General features: G+C 42.7%; 1 protein-coding gene across 3 annotated transcripts in view; it reads left to right on the top strand.

The window, feature by feature from the left end:
• bcl2l1 (BCL2 like 1) overlaps positions 1 to 24071 on the top strand; it is a 34643-nt gene that overhangs the window by 5358 nt on the left and 5214 nt on the right. The window lies entirely within an intron of this gene.

Raw genomic sequence — 24071 nt, 5'->3', positions numbered from 1 at the left:
TCTTCTCACTGCATCACGCCACCCTGCACAGACACACGTCGTATCTATTATACACCATGAGGCTGTTGCATGACACAATGGGTGTGGTTGGACGTGCGCCAAAAAAAAAAAGCCTTCAGATCATATCTATCTACGGTTTTTAAATCAGCACACATATATAAGACGGGTGTAAAACATTCGAACCGAACGTTTGTGTGGTCAGCAGCTGGTTCAGCTGTTCCCCGTTGAGCCGAAATCGAAGTGGGAGCTTTAACGGGCTGCGACGACGTCGGGAGGCTTTGTAGCTTTGTAGCTTTGTAGCGTCTCCGCGGCCCCGCCTGGGGATCGAAGTTCCCTCATCAGAGGCAGGATGAAGTCCAGGGCTTTTACAGATAGCCCTTTGTTTTACCCCGGCGGTCACTTGATTGGCTGCTTCTCTTTCTTTCTTTCTTTTTCTTTTTTTTTTTTTCACCATCTGACCATTTTATCTGTAGGTTTTTTTTTATGTGTGTGTGTGTTCTGCACAGAGCCAGCTGCATCAGATGATAGCTCAGTTGTTGTTGTTTTTTTTCTGGGGTTAGTTTCAAAGTGGGCCATCCTGGTTCTGACAATCCCACTGTTGTGTTTTGTTTTTTTCGTGCACACGTGCACGTTTCCAGGACAGTTGAGGTCAGCTCTTTTCCTTTGTCCCGGTCGTTTGATGGTATGGAGGAGAGCGGGAGGGGAGGGGCTGTTTATTATTATCGTCCCCCCCCCCCCCCCCCCCTCGTGCTTTGTAACACCAGGTCAAAGGTCGGTCCTATGGAAACTGACATCCCTCGGGGCTGAAGGCGAATCTCTAGAGGAAAAAAAAAGCAATTGTGCAGATTCTGCTATTTGTTCTGCAAAACAAATTTATGTCAATGTTTGGACTAAAACTTGGAGCCGACACAGTTCAGCTATGAAAAACCAGGTTTTTTGGAAAAACAGGGATGAGGGATGAATTTGCAAAAAAAATGCAAAAATTCCACTGAAGACATTAACTGCAATTTTTTTTCCAATAAAAACAAACTGCTATTCCAACAATTCACACAGTTTTACTGACTGCACTTTTGCAACAACAGCACTTAAGAAATGTCCGGTTGTTCGTCGCTGTTTGCTTCGTAATCGTGCAGTTTGTTAAAATGTGCTTCTTTGTGCTGTAAAAAAAAAAAAGGGAAACGTCTGAAGTTATTTATTGGTTAATAAACGTCAGCAGACGTTGTGGACATTCAGGGGCGTGTGACGGTAACACAGTGCGCAGTACGTATATGCAAATGACAACCTGCAGATGATACTATGGACTATGTAAACATGGACAACGCGTCCCCACTTCCTTGAATCGGGCGAAGCGGACGACATTTTCCCAGGGAAACGGTGCGCCGCCATTTTACAAATTTAGACGAGCCTCAGTAACATGGAGGCTGCTATTCTGCAGCCGGCCACCGGGGGAGCTCTATCTTTATACACTGTATGGTTGAAATAAAGTACCTAGCTGCTCAGTTGTCGTCATTTATTGGGTTAAAATTATATTGTGTTATTGGTCCGGCCCTCTTTAAATCAAACTGGGCTGTATGTGGTCCGCTGAGCTAAAATTAGCCACCGCTGCTATAGACCGTAAAAAAATAATGGGCGCCATGACAGCTCCCAGCATGTGGAGCTCCCCCTGGTGGCTAAAAAGATATTAGCTCCTCTTTGTCCAACGGGAGGAAGTGGAGATGCGTCGTCTCTACGTTTAAGCATTTATTGTTGATGGATGGTTTCATGGATTTTGCTCGATATTAAATGTGCAGTCGCTTGCGGAGACACAGCAACACAAGCCGATACCGTATTTCCTCTAATAGTGGCACGGGTCTTTATTTTGTTTATTTATTTCTGGCCGTTATTGGAGGCAGACTTTTATTTCCAAATTTCCATTTATTGGGCAAATTAACAAAAAAACTGCACCGTACACACATGAAAAATTTAGCGTAACCGTCCCAACAATGGATTTTTCCAACATATTATTCTTCACGAGTCAATATTAAAGCATTTTGCAGCCCCCTCTCCTGTATTTTGCTCTACTGCATATTTAAAAACCTTCCCCTTAAAATTTTCCCTCTTTGCACCATGATGCTAAAGCGCTCCGTTGTTTTGACTCATGTGGCACTTCAAATATAGCTACTGCCTCCTGTGGTACGTGGGTGTTACTGCATCTATAATTAGCTGACTACCACATCAACGATGACTTAAAATATACGGTTATTTGTTCATTGTTAGAGACCCAGCCGTCAGTTGGACACTGTTAACTATTAGAGGAACTTCTGTACTTTTACTGTTGCTGAAGTGTGACCCACACACACAAGTTGTTGTGCGTCCATGATCTCATGTTGTCAAAAATAAGGTTCAGACACGAGTTAACATGTTGGCCTACCATCGGTTGACGTGCATTAGATAGACGCTTGTGGCCGGATGCTTGCATGATTTTAACTTGGAGAACCCGGTGACTTCATGAGAAATGGTGAATGGGTCGTTGTATTTCGGCGGCGGTTTCACTTCTCCCGCCGCCGCCGTCTTGAGCGCATGATGCCACTTCCTTTCTGCCGTGAGCCGTGCGTGATTCACTTTTTGTTGTGTTTATTTATCGGTGTCCTAGTTGATCATAAAGTTGACGCTTCTTCGGCGCTCGTGGTCAAGGGGGGAAATTTACCAGCTAGTAGGTGCTTTCCTGTCGTCGGTGCCATCGCTTCGCTGCTCTTCCCCTTCTTAGTCACACTTTTCTTTTTTCTTTTTTTTTAATGCGGTTTTGTGTTCAAAGTGCAGTTTTCCCTGAAATGTACCTCTCTGAAGCCCACACGAGGCTCTGTTGTTCTTTTCGCTTTTTTTTATTTCCCCTTTTCTTTCTTCCTCCCTTCCTTTCGTCCCCTGACGCTGCCCCCTCACAGGGATGAAGCTCAAAGGCGTTGGCAGATGTGGGTATAGCTGTGAGGCAGGTGTGCCCTTAGCGTTAGCTGATGAAATATTAGTCTGCAAGGTCACTCTCTGTTCCACCCCAGCGCTTCAGTCTGTCATGATCTCATTATGTGCCTCTGGAGTTTTTTTTTTTTTGAATAGTTGCTGTTTGGAGTAATTTTGGTCCTTGCTATAATTGAAAAATTATGACGTACGGTAAATCAAGCTCAGTCGAAAGCTTAATCTCCGGATAAACTAATCGGTGTTGGCGTAATTACTTTACGTTACCTCGGGTGTTTCCCGAAAAGGTTGGAAGTTTCCAGTATTTGTGGGCGTGAAAAAACTCGAGATAAGAGCTCATTGCTGGCACATTAGGGCTGGGTTTCTTTTTACAAATCTTTATTTGAAAGGATTGATGTCGATTTAATAAAATATAATATAAAATCCTCTCATCAGGAAGCGTTCGCAGTCTAAATCCTGTGCGCATGAACGCACAGTTTGGTTTAGGAATTAGATTATTCCGTTGTCAGTTAGTAAATCGCTTCCTCGATTTGTTCGTTTGTAAAGTTCCTTTTCTGTTTTAAAACAGTTCTTTTTTTTTTTTTTTTTATTTAAATCCTGACATTTGACATGTTCTTTGTTCGAGCCGGGGCTTCCTGATTGGATTTGATCCAATACCAGTTCATTAATTCATTAATCACGTGTCTTTTGTGCAGCTCATGTCTCTCTCTGTCCTCGTACTTTGTGAATCCAACTCAGCTTTCAAGCCCTGACGTTGTCGAATCAATCTTTATTCGAAAGAACCGATATCGATTAATAAAATGCTCGGATCTGAATCCTCTCATCAGAAAACGTTCACAGGCTAAATCCTGTGCACATGAACGCACAATTTGGTCCAGAAATTAGACTGTTTCATTGTCAGAAAGTCGATTTCTTCCACCATTTGTTCAGCTCCATGCGTGGTTCATATATGTTGCATTTATCTGAGTTATACACTTTATTCGTCTCTAGATTTCCTTTTCTATTTAAAGCAGTTCTTTCTTTATTTCAGTCCTGACATTTGACGTGTTCTTTGTTCGAGCCGGGTCGTTCCTGATTGGATTCGATTCAGCACCAATTCATTATTAATTTATTAAATCACGCGTCCTTTTGTGCAGCTCGTGTCTCTCTGTCGTCGTACTTTGTGAATCCAGGCAGCTTTAAGGGCCTGACGTTGCTCTCAGACAGACGAGTCCTCGCGATCTTCCTCTTCCTCGCGTAATCTCGTTTAATGACGAATCTGTTCTCGCGAGGTTTCCAACGAGACGATGCAGGAAACGGAGCGTGTCAGTGGTCGTCCCAAGTCGCGGAAAATCCACTCGAACGGACGGTCAGACTTCAGGTAAAGCTCGATTCTTACCAAAAGACAAGAGGTTTGATCTTTTGAGATGTTCTGATATCGAGAAGTGCTTGTTGATCTTATTCCAGTGGAGGAGACGCATCTTGACAGCAAACATTAATCCGAACAGACCAGAAAATCAGATAAAGCCCTAATTCTTGTATATTTTTTTTTTTATAATGTCTGTTGCGTGTGTGTTGGGGCGTACGTGGCAATAAATAAAATACAGTAGCATAGTCTGGATTTAGTTTATTTTAGCACGGCTTGAACTGTGTTTCCGTATCGGTTTGCAAAGAGAAAGTGTGAAAGTATTTGAGCTGGGGAAATGGTTGCGGTGACAGACAAGTATTAAAAAGTGAAAGTTGTTTTGCACAACACGGAAGCAACCTCAAGCAATTTAAAAAAAAAAAAAAAAAAACAGAAAAGAAAGCATAAAGCTTCAGCCCAAATGATCCCACTGGAGCTCATTTCGGAGCCTCCTCTGTCCGGGATGCTGAGATATTTGATAGTAGTTTGGGACGTGGGGGATAAATTCGCTCCCTCTGCACCTTGTGGTTTTAAGAGGAGCACGAGAGTAAGACCATATATTGTCGGATAATAAACCTCCTTGGCAGACGGCGGAGGTAGAGACAGTGCCATCGACCTAATAATGCTGTTTCTGGCAGAGCAGGCGATGGCAGTGATTACTCAGTTGAGATTGAGCCGCCTCGGGGAGGGGGGGGGGTACAGGGTTATTACCAATTATAGATGAATAATATCTCGACCTGCTACCGGGGGGAAGAATGTTTTTCTTCCCTCTTTCTCTCTCTCTGACAGACTAATAAAGGCTAAACTCGTTTAGAGGAACCAACGCTGCCGTGGTCTGGGGGATGCTCGGCGGTTGCTGGATGGAAAGCAGAGGGGAAGGGAAGGGTATGAAAAACGAGGAAGAAGAGACCATTAGTCCAGTTGTTCTGCTTTGTGCTGTTGATGGTTTCAGTGAGGTCAAGGAAAAGTTAACTACAAGAAAAATGTGGCTTTCCCTTTTCCCCTGGTTTCCTTTTTTTTCATGTCCTTACACCACCACAGAACATATTATTATTATTATTATTATTATGCTGCGTTGCATAATAACAACAAAGGAGGTTTGGCCCCTTCAGACTTTTATCTATAGTTGTGCATAAAAATGAGAGCGGCAAGGATTAAAAAGTCGGCAATTTAAGAAACATCATGTGGACAAGACAGAAGACTATTAGGACAATGATGAGTGGATGAATGAGATCAAAGTAGAATAGTTTGGTTTAAATCTGGAGATGAAACGACGCCATATTCCAGCATCAGAACCTTCACGATACGATACGTATCACGATACTTGAGTCACGATACGATACGTATCGCGATACTCGAGTCACGATACATTATTGCGATGTTATGATATTGCGATATTCTACATAGTTCACTGAGAAATTTTAAATGCAGCTTAAAATGCACGTTGTATGTATGTACATGCATTGAGTAAAAAAAAAAACAATATTAACACAAATGATCCATTTCCAATTTGTTGCACTTGTACAGAAAAAGTGTTGGTGGAAACATGACGTTTACTTTTAAAAATCGATATTTTATCGGAAGAAAAAATATCGCGATATATTGCCATATATCGATATATTGGTAAAAAAGTCCCGGTTTGGGCCTGTTTTGCTGCTTCTGAACCAGGACGTCTTGTCGTCTCTGAGTTACACCAGTGAACTATAAGAGAAAACGTCCGGACATGTGAGGAGAAACTGGGTCATGCATCAAGACGACGACGAGCCCAAGAACAAATGTCTTCCCGTAAAAGAACGGTTAAAGGAGAAGAACAAGATGAATGTGTAGGAACGTCCACGTCAAAGTCCTGATCTTAATCCAGTAGAAATGTTGAGGAAGGACCTGAAGCATCAGTTGAAGTATTAACATTTCTGTTTAATTAGTTTGATTTCGATCTTTTTTGTCTACACTCAGGACTTGTGTGAAAATCCACTGAAGTTTTCAGTCATTTTTATGCAGAAATGTAGAAAATTCAGAAAACCTTCACAAATATACAGAGTCTGACCTAAGGACATGAAGTTTTAATACACCAACATATTTGATTCAGAATGAGAAGATCGTGAATACACAGATGAAGTCGTGTTAGTTTAAAAAATATTCCAACGTTGACCAAAACAAAACAAAAAACTAAACTTGCAGCGCTAACACAAGGCCATGCAAACCTGTTTTACTACTAGTGTGGAGTTATTCTACAATATTTACTCATCATCACAGTAAAATAGACCCTAAGTCAAATCTACTGCAGCCTAGAAAATGTTGTGTGCATGAAAAAAACAACAAAAATACTATGATACTGTTATTTTTTGGTCCAGCCCTAGTTTGACCACACAATGTTGGAAAATAGAAAAAAAGTTTTTTAGAATGACTTTAATTTGCACCAATCCAAACCTTCTTTTTTTTTTTTTTTTTTTTTGTTATTGGACAAAAATCCATTGAGGAACAAAAGCCCTTTCGTAAGCAGCTTTGTGCCCGAGAGCCAGAGGCAGGAAAATCCCCAGAGAAACCGTCTCTCGTTGTTTGTCTGCTCTTCCTGGGAAATTGTTATCAGCGACGATATAAACTATATCGTCAAACACGACCGCGACGCTCGTGTGTTTAGCCGCGGCCGTATCTTAAAGCGTGTTTTGTAATTAAAGGGCCATCGCGGACGATGAATCCATTGACTTGTTTTGACAAGGCGGGCGTTTAGGGGGGGGGGCGTTTAGGGGGGGTGGGTGGAGGGTGGAGGGGGGGAAAACACCTGAGCTTCCTTTGTGCCCTTCTTCTCCTTGTCAGACCTATTTACTCTGTCTGTAATTAACATGCACATAGGATCGGCGCTTAGATCCACCGAGTCGTCGTCTGACTGTCAGACGGCCCTAATGTAGAGGAGAGGAAATCTCACCCCTGGGACCTAACCAGCCCCTCCCCCTTAAACCCCCCCTCACCTTCATCTTCTATACATCTCCTCCTCCTCCTCCTCCTCCTGCTGCCACCAATCGATTTCTGTCCCTTATTTTTCTCTCCACCTCCACCTCCGCTCGCCATTTTTTTTTAATTTTAGCTCCTTTAGCTCGCATCCCCCCCCCCCACCTACACCCGTCAGTCTCTCGTCTAAACATGTTTCAGGTCGGACGGGGGGGGGGACGCCACGAGCCTCGCCAACAACAACAACAATCTGGTCTCTTTCCGCCATGTTTGTTTGTTATCGGCGTAAAAAAACAATATCGATTCCCTCCGACCTCATCCCACCTCCCACCACAAACCCCCCTCCGCCTCACTCCCCCTCCCACCCACCTCCCTCTCTCCTCTCCCTCCCTGCGCTCCACCTCCCTCTCTTCCTTCATCTTCTCCTTCTCTCTTCTTTCTTCTTTCCATCATCACTAATGGCTCACGCCTGGCTTAATCAATCAATTAATTAATTAATTAATTGATAATAATAATAAAGATGGCGTTTTGCTCGTGAAGCAAAGTTTCTATTAAGTGTTTATTCGCTTGAATTCACACACGTGGCGTCGCTGCTTCTTCTTCTTCTTCTTCTTCTTCTTCTTCTTGTTATTGTTGCGTTTTATTGTATGGTGGCGCAGTGCAGAGGGGAGGGGACGCCGCCAAGTCAGACGAGTCACGTGACCACCTCGAACAAAGGGCCTGTGACCACACACACACACACACACACACACACACACACACACAGAAACTGTGCTATACTTTATTATTTTTTTATTTTTTATTTTTTTTGTAGTCGAGCCCACAGGTGTGTCTTCACTTCGCAGACACAAAAGACGACACGGTCGTGCTCATCAAAGGGCGACTTTGTCATCGTCTCGTTGTTTGACTGGTGACACACTCACACACACACACACACAAACAGAAAGAGAGATTTCACACATATATACACCGACAATGCTCCTACTACAACAAGCCGGATCAATGGCTTTTTCCTTTTTTGTTTTTTTTTTTTCGTGTCTGCGTTGGGCGGCTCTTTGGGGATTGATCTCTGAATGTAGCCGCTCAACCGTGAACGTGTCGCCATTGTTTTTGGATGCATATGTTTAAAGTCGTGCGATCTGTGACATAAGATGTGTGCGTTTTTTGAGTGGGCGGGGGGGGCGGTTGCGGTTTGTGTGGATTCAATGGTGGGTGTCAGAGTCACAGCTTGAGAATGGCAGCAAACAGATCGGATGATTCACTTTGCCTCCAGCTCCACGACGACATCGTCAGGGATTCGTTGTGTTGATGATTTCAGATTTTATTCCGATTCGTAGTTTCCCAATTGGAGATATTTCAGTTTCAAAACCGCTTTGAAACCGCTTTGAAATTTTATTTTATTCGGATCATATTTTTATAATTTTGTATATATTTTAAATTTTGTTTTATTTTTTTTTATGTCTTTTACTCGTCTTTAGATTTTTCTGAACCAATATTTGGAGCCGATACTGCTCATTCTCCCTTTGTTTACGTGATTAAAAACACAATCGTAGCAAATATTACAAGTCTCAATTTTACCAAAAACATGAACATTCATTGAACCCGAAAGATTTTAGGGTCAGAAAGTAAAAGTTGCTAATTTCCAGTAGCTTCCAATGGGACAATGTATGGGCTGCCCGGGTCCGATGTATATCAGTCGATCTCTACTTTGATAGTCTGTGGTTGTTTTAAAGTGCTTTATAAATAAAGTTGGATTGAATTGTATCTCACTTCACTCTAAAACTAATGGTTCCAGAGATTTGTAGCATCTAGTTTCACATTTTTGAATATGTTTTTTGCTTTTGTGCAGCTCTTCTTTGTCATCATACTTTTTTTTTAAATTCCACCTTCATTCAGTCCTGATGGCGCCTTTTCAATTTTAGCTTCTATCTTATGATTTTCTTGCTTGCGAAACCAGATTTCTGCCGGGAAAAATCGATTTAAATCGAAAAATCGAGAAATAAATTTGTGTCTTTTAACCCTCCTGAGACCCAGCGTCCTCATATGGGGACATTACGTTTTAGGTTTGTGGCAGATTATTCTGCTTCATTTAGACGCCTTTGTCTTGTTAGTTATTTATGCTTATTAACTTTTCTAGTTTGATATGACAAACTAACAAGTATTCATGACTTAAATTGTAATATAGACTGAAATAATTCCTGTTTTCACATCATTTCTTTCAAAAAACTACTTCCAGATCAAAAATGATGCTTATTTTTCATACTACTAACCCCAAATACTTAAAGATCTTAATCATATCGTAAAGAAATGAAGATGCTTGGGTCTCAGGAGGTTAAGGGGACGGTTTACAGGAAAAGCATCTTTGTGTTGTTGCACAGAGCAACGATTGTGTAACGCTGGGATTTTAGAAAGTCTGACGAATGTACAAACGCACGTTGCCAGATGTGAACTAGAGGTAAAAGATCAGGGAAAATGTCACAAATCTCTGGGACTGACGACAGCATTAGACGACAGTAATAAATTGGAAAATAAAATATTTCTGAATCAAATTGGGACCTTGTGAATCAGGATTGAACGCATCCGGAAAGTCTACTCTTGCGTTTGGGGTAAAAATTAAACCAAATAAATGAATGAAAGCATCGTTTTGTTCAGCTTTTTCCATCGTGTCTTAGCCCAGTCGATTCCTCAGATCAGGTTAATTTGCCCTAATAACCGGCCAATAAACGACAACTCGCCGTGTTTACAGCTTCTGTCGGTCGATCATGTGAAGCACGAGACCTTTCGCCCTCCGTCCATCATCACACAAACACACAAACACACAGAAAAGAAAACACCGCGGAGGATTTAATGACTAGCGGGTTCGGCTGCTATCTTTCTTCTCTCATTAGAAAACCTGCAGCAGCCAGACGTCTGTAATGTCCCACATCCAGACGCTGTTTTCTGTACGCGGGGACGGATTTCCAGCTGCGTAATGGATGTGTGTTTGTGGCTGTGGCTGCCAGCGCACTGCAGAGTGTAGGGCTGCTACAGAGGCTCTGCCAGACTGGAGGGGGGGGGGCGAGCATCACACTTCCACTTCCTCTGTACTGCACCATTATGCACCTCAGCCAAGAACGCTGGAGAAAAAGAAGTAGAAGAAGAAGAAGAAAAAGTAGACAAGGTTATAAAGACACAGATGGTGAGGAGGGTCCAGATGGAGAGGAAGAGGATGAGGTGGTGATGAGGATGCAGCGTTTAGGAGGAGGAGGAGGGATGTCCCCGTCGGTATCGGGACAGATTCAGGGGGTTTTTATGTTTTGTTTAGGGATTTTTTTTCTTTAAAAAAAGGCTCAGTGTGAAGTTATGTGCGTATGTCGAACCTTTGTTATAGGAAGCGTATTTGTTTTTATCGGTAGCGTCAAAACGTCTTCGTATTCGTCTTCTTCGTCTGCTTCATCATCTCCTTTTCTGTTTTCTTCTTCTCTTTCGTCATTTTCGTCTTCTTTGTCTTCCTCTTCTTCGTCTTTTTCTTTGACTTGATCGTCTTTGTGTTTGTCTTCTTCTTTGTCTTCCTCTTCGTTTTTTTCTTTGACTTTTTCGTCTTTGTGTTCGTCTTCTTCTTGTGTTTGTTTGGTTGATTTTATTGTTTTCACTTATATATAATTTATGTATAAATGGGGGAATTAAGTCTCATTTGTCTTCTTTGTTGTTTCCTTCTCCTTCTTTGTCTTTTTCTCCGTCTTCTTCTTCTTCTTCTGTGGTGGTTGACTTGTGTCAGAGGTGCCAAAAAACTAAATCTCTGTCGAGACAAAACGTCATTTTCTTCCTCGTCCTCTGTTTTAGTGGTGATTTGAATACTACTGTTACTAAAAAGAAGATTCTCATTCAATATGACCAACTTGATTAAACACCTACAACAAAGTAAAAGACAAAACGACAAAAAGAAGATAAACGTTTCCTTGCAACGGCATCAAGACGGAGGAAAACATCCCAGAGAGAATAACCCAGAGTTTGTGGCGTTGAATGACCAGAACGTTTTAGGAGCCGAGCCGCCCTCTGAGCTTCTAGAGCCGGATTTATTGGATTTATTACAGCGGCTTGGTGCACGGGAACAGAGAGACGATGAGAAACGTGTTCACGGATCAGTCGGGGAGGAACAGGACCTCCCCCGTGTGGGTGAACAGGTCACACTGCAGGTATCTGCTCACATGTGTGAACCGAAACAGCTGGATGTTTGCAGACACTACATTCAGTCGCTGCTGCTCCACTTCTCTGTGGCTTTGTGGTGAAATCAGGTCACAACCAAACCTCCCTCCCTCCCTTCCTCCCTTCCTCCCCATCCCTCCCTCTCCAACAACCCACCTTCCTCCCCTCCTTCTTCTTCCTCTCTGCTCCAGCCCACACCCCGACTCTTCCTTCTCTTCCTCCTGCAACACATTTCTCTTGCATCCCTCTCCTCCTCCTCCTCCTCCTCTCTGATTGCATTTCATCCTCCGCCGCCGCCGCCGCTTCTTCCTCTCCTCCTCCTTCCCTCCTTCCCTCCTTCCTCTCCCCGCGCTCATATCGGTGATCAGATTACGAGGCATATCATGGGATTAGTGGGTCTCGTGGCATGTATTAAAGCGGGAGAGCTGAGGGACGGACGGATGGATGGATGGATGGATGGATGGAGAAGAAGGGCTTGATGAGTGTTTCACTAAACGACGATAAAGAGCGTCGGAGGCCGTCGACGTTAAATTGAACGTCTGAGTGGCCTGTAGGGACGCGAGGAGCGATAAAGACAAGATAATAGAACAACAAAAAAAAAAAAAGAAACGAGACTCGTTTGCTGAAATCGAACTCGGGGAAATTCGACGGGAATCCTCCCCTCTTTTCTTATTCCGTCTCTCTTTGTACATTTCCTCCAGACAGATGGCAGGATCTCGGGGTCATGCCGAGGTGTCTGGGAGGTTTTTTTTTAAAGGCCGACATCCAGTCCCAGTCCCGGAGAGGAGAGTCCTCTCTGGTCTTCCCTGCTTTCCACAAACATGTGCTCTCTCCGTCGGCCGTCCTGCTGCGTCACAGCGGCGCATACATACGCTGTACGGCCCCGGTGTGTATGGAGGTTTGCTGACAGAATGGGGTTTTGTGGAGAGATGCAAACCCAGACCCCCCCCGTTCATTCCCACAGTGGAGCCGGGAACAGATTGAGAGTCTGAGCCTCCGTGTCCTGACTCATTAATCTCCTCTTTAATTCATGGCCTCACCTCCGGCACCACAGTGTCAGCTCCAGCTCCAGTGTCCAAAACAGAGAGGGAGGAGGGCACAATCACCGGGTTTAAGGTTTAATGATTCACTTTCCCGCTTTGGGTTTTTTTTTGTTTTTGTTTTTTTTCCTCCTCCTGTCTGCTTGGAAATTACTCAGACTATTTCTGCCAACACCCATGCATCCCCCCCGCTACTGATCTGTGGCTTTAGGTGGCGACGATGCAGCCAAACACATTAAAATTAACCGAGAACCAAATGACTGCCAGAACTCAAGTCCTTAGTTTTTAGTTTTTTTTATTACATTCATTGATCAAAACAAAACAATTTAATAGAGGATATGAATTCACTGCTGCCTGAGTGACAAAAAAACATGATGAAATGTATCAGTAAATACAGTGAGAGCCCTCCAGAAACTTAAGAAGTAACTTAAAGTATGAATAAATCAAAAGAAATACAGCATAAATTAATATTATCTGACACTAAATGTGAACCACAACACCAGGTTTCTGTGTCTGGATCCATTTACTTCTCTTTTCTTGGGCAGATATCTGTAAAAATATAAAATATATCTCTGACTGCTTTTAAAATCTGTTGGTTCAGTCAATCACACAACAGCTCTTCTTCACCTTTTTGTTTTTAATTAGTTTGACAGTTTAGACGCTATTAAAGCCTGTGATTCAAACTAAAGCTGCTAATCTCCATCATCAAATCTGAATGAAAAGGAGCAGAAAGAAGAATAATCTGATATAATCTGAACCTTTACCCCAAGAATCCATTTACAATGAACTTAAATTAAAAAACAACACAGCAAAATAATGATGATAGTAATAGAATAAAATGAAATAATATAGGTATCGTGTTCAGATTGATCAATAAACTGATTCCTTTCACAGAAACACGATGTTTCATAAGTTTAGTCCTGAATCTCTTTTCCTTTTAAGTTACATTTCAACCATTTTAACTGAAGGAACAATGGATTTGTTGGATCGTTTTCTATTGATCATTATTTCCAATTCAAATCCTCGTCCAGCACGACACCCAAAAATTTAGCTTCCCTTTCTGTATTAATTTAAATACCATCTATAATAATCGATCCCTTCATTTCGGTGCTTTTGTCTCTGTTACTAAATATCATGATCTTAGTTTTTTTAAGATTGAATGCTGCAGGTCACCGTTCAACACAGAATAACAATGAATAAAACTCCTCTTCTCATCAGCGAATCTGTATAAAATGTCCCGTTCTCTTACTCTCAGACATGTGTCAAAAAAAAAAAAAAGCGGAGCCACATCTGTCTCTCTCTCCCGACGTATTTTTAAGAAACACTCAACATTTTTAAAAGAGTCGCGATTCGACCGGCTGCGCCATTCGTCGTGGATGGACGAGTGTCGCATGCATTTTTCATATCTTTTTGGGAACGTCGAGTTGGAGTCTGTCGGATTGCGCTTCCCTAGTTCATCCTTTCAGTAGCCCCTCGACGCCGCGGTAATTCTTAGTTATCCTGTCGGGATCTTTGGCAGCAGACCTGAGCGTTCCTGCTGTTCCTTTCTGAAAATTGCCTTTGAGGAGGGACAGGAAGAGCTCGCGATGAAGACGCTGATAAGGAGGCAGGAGCAAACACCTCGAGGATGATGGAAGTGTTGGTGGTGAGAGTGGTTGACAGGGTGGGTGGGCGGTGATGTAGATCAGGAGGAAAGTTACGTGAAGTCATTGCACTCGTTCTGACCTCCACCCTCTCATGCGTTCGTGTCGTGTTATCACTCAGGAGATTGTGGAAGTTGAATCACCCCTCGAGTGGCGACACTTCCTGGCGTTCGTACAAAGCACGAAAGTGACTGTGGACGTCCCAAATATTCTGGGAATGTTACAGAACGTCAGCTTCCTGTTTGACCCGTTTTTTTTTTGTTTAGTTAAATAGTTTAACTTTTGAACTATGTGAATGTGTCACATCCGTTTGCAGTCACACTGGTGCTGGCATGAAGGAAGGAAAAGGCTTAATTATTCAGTTTCCTCATTTTTATTGCCACCGTATCATCCTGTGCATCACATGTGCTGGTCATACTCCGTCTTCAGGAAACTTTACCTGGTTTTTCATGGCGTATTTTACTTTATTTGTTTAGTTTTTTTGGTGGTGAATCAAGCTGGAAGTATAAAACGACCAGGTTTTGGGTCTTTCTTCTACATTTGGTTCCATTTCTAGCTCCGATTGTAGAAAGTAAAGTTCACTTTAGTGAAAAAACTTGCGGGCGTGACCAACGTTTGGACCCAGGGAGGGGGCTTTTTCATTTTGTTTGTTCATTTTGGGGACGTCCAGAAAGGAAATTGCAAAATGTTTCTTTTTTAAATACGCGCCATTTCCTGCACCGTCAGACCTGAAATAAGATTGTATTTTTAAAAGTATGACGACAGAGAAAGAGCCGCAGATAAAAAAAACTCTGAAGATGCCTGAAAAGATACTCGGCTCAAGCCTGGAATTACGTCTTTAAAGGCTCCGGCCGCTTAAGTGCAGCACTTTAAATCCCCGTTCGTTCTATTCTACGCCGTGATTGGATTTATTATCTCAAGAGCTGCTCATCGAGTGTGTGTTGACACCGTTTGCCATTTACTCAGGAGGAGGTTTTTTATCTGGATCCTGGTTAATCTGCTCCCGTTCCTTTTGATCACTGCGAGTCACTGTGACGCTTTTAGTAGCGATGTCACAACACAAACAATGCGTTGGCAAACCACGCATGGAACTTTACACGCTCTCTCTCTCTGTGCTCGTATGACATCAGATAGTTTCACGAGCCGAGAACATCGTGTCACCTCCTCGTGTCTGACTGTAAACAAGCAATTTTTACCCGTCACTTGGATGCAGCCGTCGCTTTGCTCAATAAACAAAAACACATCGAGTGTGTGTGTGAGTGTGTGTGTGTGTGTGTGTGTGTGTGTGTGTGTGTGTGCGCTGCACAAGGCCACGCGTTGCTGGCGTGTGCACTTTTAAAGTGGTGCAACTAACAGGAAGTGTTGCTCAGATACCACCAGCATAGATTACATTTTAAAGTGTAATAAAAGGCAGCTCCATCTTCTGGTGACTCCTCCTCTGAGGGGAGGGGGGGGCGGGGGGGGGGACATCAGCCTCTTTTTAGAGAATTTAGAAGAAGTGCTCACCGCTGTGGGTGAGAAGTTAATCTTCAAACAGAAACTCTCCCTCTTTCCTTAGCTTTCGTTCTGGCGTGTTTCGTTTGACATTTGACATTCCAGCAGCGGCAGACGAGTGATTCGGCACAAACGGCACGAACGTTTCTTGTGGCATTTTTCGAGGCCGGTTGCTGACATAATGCATTCCTCGCGCGCCCTTCAACACAAAGATAACCGGAGAAGTGCGCAGCTCAGACATCCTGCCAAGTGAATTCCAAGCATAATCGAGCTACTTCAGGGTTGTTCGAATGTACATCAGGGGCTTTTTTATTTTTTATTACAAAGGGTTCGGCATCGAGAACAGAAATCACATCTAATCACAGTAACGTTGCCGTGATAGATTTGTTTATTTGTCTCTTTTAAACAGTTCTCGTCTCCACCACAGAGTTCCAGTAACTTTATCTCGTGTTCTCGTTCACCCCCCCCCCTTCTCTCTCTATCTTCCTTTGAAAGTGACTGGTTGATCTAGATTGTTTTTGTCAAGTCATTGCTATTCAGAGGCCGCGTTGCACACACTGCATGAGGGTGCACACGTCCGTCCGAGGCTTTTTTTTTTTTCGTCAGTCAGCTTTTTTTCTGACTGTTTAGAGAACTTTCCAGGTTTCTGCTTAATGCAGTAGCTGCATGGTTGTTTCTTAGCGTCTAGCGCGCTTCGACCGCAGAGCGTTCGTGAGCCGTTGCTTGTGGTCAACGTGACATGGATGTCACGTGATCTCTGCTGGTTCCTAGAAAGTTGACTTCCCGTGGGGGGGGGGGGGGGTGCTGTCTCGATCAGATGCTGCACACGAGCAAGACGCAGAGAGATGAGCACATATCTGGTGGCTGCGCTCAGTAAATTCAGTGGGTTAACCTCTTATCGTCCTCATCAAAACGCCTGTTTTTACTATCTGATGCCGGCTGAATCCTGTGATGGCTTTTTATCAATGAAATCAGAAGAAAATAAGGTTTCCCAACAGCGTGTTGCATCATGTGGCGTTTACTCAAACACGACTCGTGTGCAAACCTCTGACTGGTTCAGAAAGCTGCTGAATTAATTTACTGTTTGTGCAGTAAAAGTCACTAATCTACACAATAAATACATAATCACAATGAACAATGGAGAACGTTGTAAATCCTCCTGTTGTAGTTCCTAGAAAAACTGGTTTGTTTTTGTTTTGTTTTTGAGGTTTCCCCTGTTTTACAGGTACAGTAGTGTGTGTTTAAAAGAAATGTTTGAGTCCAAGGTTCCTTAATTCGCTAACAGACCGGAGAAAAGAGTCAAAAATAATAATAATACAAAAATATACTCATTTCTTTAGCTTCAAATAGTTTGTTGTACCAGTATCGGCCATGGATTTAAACTGAATGTACCTGTTCTGTGTTTTCTGTTTGGTACTTTGTTCCTTTTCTTGAATTCGAATAGAAATAATGCAGATTTTTTTGCATCTCTGCTTGATGTCGTGACGTATCTCAAAGAAAAGCAACAAATTCTCACATTTGAGAAACTGAAACCATTTTTTTTTACCTCAGATAATATCAGTTAATTAGCTTTAAGTATTAATAAATGCCATTAATTGCTGTAAATAAGTTTAGAAAAAAAATGAATTTCCATTCAAATCATAAACCCACTACACGTCATTTCCTGCATCCTCTTGTTAAGCGGTAAATCGATAAATCTCGTGAAGCCAAATGACGACGTGAAGTAGATGCAAAACACGAAAGAGACGACGCAACTACGTCAAAACCGATTCAATTCAGAAGACGTGAAGAGCTGCACGAAACCCGAAGGCAAAGTGTGCAAAATATCGTGTAAATCTCTGGAACCAATGGGGGGAAAAAAAAAACAGTTTTAAGCAGAAATTATTTCTAAAACTGAAATATCTGTGATGAATCTGAGCCTGGTCCATCCAGGAAAAGCGGCAGCGAGACACTGAGCCCGACGATAAATCTTCATTTTAACTTCGAGAGTGTCGAGATTTTTTCCCCCCCAAGTTATTGAATTTCCATCCGTCGTCGCCCGTTTATATTGGCAAAAAAATAAAAGGGGATGTGAGGTGTTAATCAGCGTCTGCTGCTTTGTGTGTCACGGTCAGGGAGGAGGTGGAGGAGGAGGAGGTGGAGGAGGTGGGGGGGGGTTTCACCATCGAGGGATTTGAGCGTTGCAGCTTGTTATGGTGCAACACCAGAGTAACCGTCAAGTCTGAGCTGATGAATGGGAAGCTGCTGCTAATGATCGTGAAAAAACGCTCCTTTTTTTTTTTCTCCGGCACCGAGCGCGGCGGCCGTTTATCAGGCCGCGCAAGACACGGACCTACCTACAGGCCCGGACGCACACACTCTGCAGCACATCACACACACAATAATCAGCTTCCTCCCCGTAGCCGTGGTAACCGGCTGCAGGATCTCTCGCCAACCATGTGCCTTCTTCACTTTTCCACTGCTCCCCAACCTTTAGCTTTCATGATATAAGCCTTTCCCTCCCTCTTCCCGTGTAACGAAGAAAGAGAAAGTTAGAAGACATAATAAAAGAGACACACAAAGCTAGCAGCTGCCGAGTAGCACCTGATTTCCTCCGGGGAGCGCGGCAAAAAGATAAAGAAATAAAGGCGTGACCGTGTGAAAAGGGGAAAGAAAGAAAGAAAGAGCGCAGATAAAGACGGGGGTTTTACCTGCCAGGTGGGACTAGGGGAGATTGAGCGTGTCAAAGCAAAAGGCCTTTTAAAATTATGTGCATAGTGAGTTTTCAGAGTCTGGTAAGAGTTAAAAAAAAAAAAAAAAACGATGATATTTATAGAGAGATGATATTATGTGTGTCAAACAGACGACGCCAACGCCCTCCGAGGGAAATGTTGATTTACTGTTGCCGTCTGCACCGGTTAGCGTATGAGCAATAACGGCCAGAAGGCTGGAAGGTGTGATGCAGGCAGGTTTGGGCACATTTTCATGATTTATTACACGTGCCGTGAGCATCACACGGACCAGAAAAAGAATACAGCAACCTTTTAAATTTAAAATCAGCTTGTTTGCGCGTCTCTTTGTGCTTGTGGGCGACGTCTTACCTGTCACCTACACTCGGAGGCTGCAAAGGGTTTAAGCTAAAGATAATCTATACGACTTGATTGGCATGTTTTTTTTTTTTTTTTCCAAGCCTCTAAGCACATCAGCAGCTTGGTATAAACAGGGGAGATTCAATTAGGAGGTGAATTAGAACAAGGGTCTGGGTAATCTCTGCTCATTTACTAACTGGATTCAGTATCTGTGTTTTTTAAACGTTTTAAACTAATGTTGTCATTGTTTCCAGAGGTTCGTGGCATTTCCGCAATAATTTTCCCCTCTACTTTTCTTGCATCTGTCTTTGCTTTTGTCCTGCTCGTCTCTGACGTCGTGCCATTTAAATCCTCTCTTTTATAAGTGCTCTCAGTGTCGGAGCTCCTGTCATGTTATGAATCTCCCTCACACACCTTTGTTTATTTATTTATTTATTTTTGTAACCCAGCCCTAATTGGAACGAACCCAGCTCTTCTTATCCGCCCCTTTTTATATTCTGCAATTGTGTTTATGTGTTTCCCTGTTGTCTACAAATCTCACAAAAAAACAATCCCACCGAACCAAGAACGAACTCGTCCCAGAATCCTTTGCAGCTGAGGTTGATGAAAAGTGGACGGAGAAGGTGTGGAAGGCTTTGAAGGAACTGGTGCAGAGACGTTGGTGATGTTGGGATGAGGACTGAATGACAGAGCACTGTTGAGGTTAAGACAGAGTCTTTTAATCTGAGTTACGATTTATTTGTCTGTCTTTTAATGAATAGGAATAATATAGAGGGGAGTTTGGTGCGACATAGTCTTTGAGCGAATACATCCTCCCTTTTGAAATCTTAATTAGACGACGCGACAAGATCGTCAATCACCGTAAAACCTGAAAGCTGATTGGATTTTAAAAGTGTGACGACTGAGAAGAGCTGCACAGATCAATGCAACCAATGCCTGGGTTTACATATAAACACCTCAATGGGAATAAACAGGCCCAAACCCAATGAAGTTTCATTCAGAATTTTCCTTTTCCCGAATCGAAAGAAACTCATGTAAACGGGTGATTCAGACTGAAGTCAGGCCCTGTTCTGTCTGAGCGTGCTCAGTCTCGACGTAAATGCACAATGAGACGTTCGAGTGACGTATCCTTAACTGGAAACCTTCTTTTCAATATCACCTCTGAAATAACTAGACATTATCGCACACAAATACTGTTTAAAAAAGGTCCGTCAAAAATGAGTTAAACCCAGGTTTGACCGGAGCGTGGAACAAATTCAGAACCGTTGGAAAACCTTGAAGACCGGCTACTGAACTGCTGCTTCTTTCACAAAAATGAAACTGTGAAAACAATAGCAGCCACTGTGGATTAGATGAGAGATCAGCCATGTGATATTTTCCTCGATCTCCGTATGTCACAAGTCTGTAAAACGGTCGTTACATGTAAAAGTAGAGACACGTGTTGTAAACACTAGATCAGAATAGATCATATCACATGTAAAAAAAAGTCGACCTGAATCCTTCAGGCGGGATGAGGAAAAACTTCTCTGACTAATGACGACAGTAGTTTTGGTTTTAAGTAAAGTTGTATTGAAAATTAGAAAATACAATACACAGACGTAATAGGTAGTTTATGCTTTAGAGATACTTCCTTCTCCATCTCCGCAATTTTCGGTAACCAAGGACGTTTGGAGTAGGCTCCGTACGTAGGTTACAAGTACATAAGTCTTAATAATAAACAAACAGTGGTCCTGACACTAATCCCTGAGGAATGCCGTGAGCTAACTGAGTCTTCCTGTTTTAATAGATTTAACATTAAACCCCGGTCTCTTATGTTGTTTGAAGATTCTTGGTCGTTTGTGTCACTTCGTAAATCTACAACTTTTATTCTAAGCGAAACATCTGTTAATTTATCAACGATTAAAGCGGCTGAACAACCTTTTTTTTTTGTACAACTTTCACCCCAGAATGTGAGAGAAGATCTTTGTCAGTCGGTCATGAAGTGAGGACATGACTATACACTGTAACACAAATATATAAACACTAACTCACGTGTTTCCTGGGGACGTGTCTGCACATGTCCGTTTTACAGGTGTTGGTCATCGATGTAAATCTCGGCAGTATTATCTACGCCCTCATTCCTCGCATAGTTCTGGAGGAGTTCACACGGGGCTGTGGTCGGACAATCCCTCTTTTTACGACGAAACAATAAAGTGGCCTCATCAAAAACACTGATTCATGTTGCTGTATGTGTAGCACTATGTAATCACGCGACGTCATTATTCACTTAAGCGCCATTTATCTGTCTCTTGTGGCCACTGAACCCGATTTACTTTACAGTGAATGCAGCTCCAGTGCATATTCCAACCAGTTTTTCTCTGTGTCTGTGTTTTGTAGCTGAGGAAACATCTCAGACCTTCCTGGATTATCAGTTTGCTCGAGCATAATTTGTATTCGTGTGATTACGTCACAGTTTGCGTCAACAGTTTAACAGCCGTTACAGCAATTTCACTTCCTCTCCCAGGAAGGTTGTTACACTTATTACACATAACACGGCGGTAAATCGAGAATAACGGCCAAACATTGAGAAGTTCCACGTATTCGACTCGATTGCAGGACAAAGCTTCTTATTATATTATGACAATTGATGTTAACCTTGTGCCTCTTCATAACCTTTGCTGAAATACTTTTTAAAATGGGCTCTTATCAGTAATGAACAGACGTCACTGAATAAATGTCATGTCCTAAATTTATTTCTGAAGCACATTTAAACTATGCACAACAATATAAATAAACGAATGAATGTGAGATAAAATAAGCAGTAAAACATCAAATTAAACAAGTCAGTCAATTAAAAAAAACTGCTCAACTTGGACTGAAGAAGAGAAGAAGTGGGTTTTAAATAAGGATTTTAAAGTCAAGTCTGTCGATGGCAGAAATGTAAAGAAATGTAAAGAAATGTAAACGTCCGTCAGGAGTTGGTAGCGACCAAAAATGGAGCAAAAACAAAGCACATGTTGGAGTCACTGGTATAAATGTTCACCATGTGGATCACTGTGACGTTTTCATTCATTAATACACAGGATAAGATGTTCCAAGCAAAACAGAGTCCAAAACTGACTAGCAGACTAGCATTTAGCTCCAAAACACCAGCTAACTAGCCTAGCCAACGGCAGTAGGAGATTAGCTCAACCCTTTTTTTTTCTGCTATTCAACAAAACGCACAGTTGTGTCGGTCGGGTGTCCGAGCCACCCGGGATTGAGGATACAGACCCAGGTTCAGGTCGGGGATTAGGGATGGTTGAGGATACAGGACTGAACCGCGACCCGCACAACAAAAACACAACATCAAACCACGTCAAACTAGCCTCGTACCCGTCGCTCGGACCGAACCACGCAGCTACTACTGCAGCTAGCCTCTCCGTTAGCATGCTAATGTTAGCAGCTAGCGTGTTTAGAGTGAAGAAAGAAACAATATAAGTGTATTCATGTGTACACCGATCTGCCACAACATTAAAACCACTCACAGGAGAAGTTGAATCGTCTTGTGATGATTCAGTGTTTTGCTGGGAAACTTTTGCAGCTTGATATTCATTCATGTAGATGTTATTTAGACATGAAGGACTCACCTAAACCAGACCACACACCCACCCCCACCCCATAGCAATGACATAGCACAGCAGATAGTATGAGAAGTAAATAAAAGTGTGAATTATCCTCCTCAGAATCATGTGAGAATGAGGCAAACTGCTGAGTAGGAGCTCGTTAATGTGACCCTGGGACTCGTTGTGTGTTCACACCAGCAAAAAAAAGGAAATGAGGTCAAAAGCGTCTTGATTGGCCACTTGTGACCGTATTCCCCCCGGACGGATGTTAACGCGGCGTCTGAACGGTGCGTCCTCCCGTTCCCTGTGACACGTGGACTGTAGACCTGTAGGAAGTTTGGCCCGAGGTCGGAGATAAACATTTACTTTAGTTTAGCAGCTTCCTCACAAACGCCGGACGCTAAAGAGAAGGTCTTTGAGTCGTCACAGCCACGGGGACGACGACGGTGCGTCGGCAGCAACAAGTCAGAGCGTTCGAGGCCAGTGAGAAACAGATTAGATTGTAGCTTGAAGGTGAAATTCTCTCCTTGTTCTGACCTCGTATCAGTGAAACGCTCTCCGGGCTCATTCAGTTGGATATTTTTCAAATTTCACAGACACGCGTGACCGCAACGGCTCGTCTACGACGTCTGTCCGCTCAGTTTAACAAGTCTTTGACAATGTGTGCGTCCCTGTATGTTTCCTCAGAGCCACAACCATGAATGAAAGGAGCCACTGTGAGACTTTTCTAAGATACGACCCTCAGATCTAAAGAGCACCGGCTGCTTCAGGCGGTGATCTCAAAAAAAAAAAAAAAAAAGCTTTGCACTAAACAAATCTGGTTAGTGTTATTAAACTAAATGGAAAAGTCGAATTTTTGACCCGTTTTGAGCTTTTTTTTTTTTTTTTTTTTTTAATTCATAGTGACGTAGATTCAGAAATGAGTTGGAAACTTTTTGTGCAGTTTCAAAATAAAAGCCCTCTTATCCAAACATTAAGTCTGGCAAAATAAAATACGCGGTAAATCTGATTCTCCGGGCGAATCTGTCGAATGAAGATCTGAGAATTTATTTTTCTTCCCACTAAGTGACAAAAGAGACGTATACACAGATCGAGCGTAACATTATGACCACCTTCTTAATATTGTGTCAGGTGTTACCACACGTCTAAAGAGTGATCTCATCACCGCAACTCATTTTCATCAGCACATTCACACCTCGTGTTTTCCTCAGAATATTATTTCATCCTCCAACTCATCGTGAGCTTATTTCCTAAGAACCCCAGGCTACATTCAGTTTTATTATTTGTTCAGGTCTGTTTTAATGCCAACGAGTTTCACGTGAAATACTCCCGGTACTTTTTTTTTTTTTAAGCTGATTAATTTGATCCGAATCTCCTGTTATCGAATCCGGTTTCTTGTTATCAGTGTTTGTGCAGTTCGCCGGTCGTCGGAGCAGTTGACTGGTGCTTAAATGTTCACTGCTTTTTTTTTTACAGTGTCCGTCTTCGAATGAAATGATAAATTATTCAGCGCGAAGCTCTGTAAACACAACCACGGTTAATCGGTTCGCGGTGATCTCATCTGTTTGTGTCTGGCTGCGCTGATGGTGAATATATTCCTGTCATAGACGCTGCTGCTCATCACCAGCTGAACGTCCCTCACACTTAAATATTTCCCCCTTTGATTGCAAATGACTGCAGCGAGAATAAAGCGAGCGAGCGGCGCGTCGCTCCCTGGCCTTCACTCGGCGGTGAAGACGTGAGGTTAGGGTTTCGGTGTGAAAATGACACAACCAGCG

The sequence above is a fragment of the Mugil cephalus genome, chromosome 1 (genome assembly GCF_022458985.1).
Source record: "Mugil cephalus isolate CIBA_MC_2020 chromosome 1, CIBA_Mcephalus_1.1, whole genome shotgun sequence".
NCBI classification, from domain to species: Eukaryota; Metazoa; Chordata; class Actinopteri; order Mugiliformes; family Mugilidae; genus Mugil; species Mugil cephalus.
Note: the sequence above shows the minus strand (reverse complement) of the source record. Positions and strands in the feature narration are given on the sequence as shown.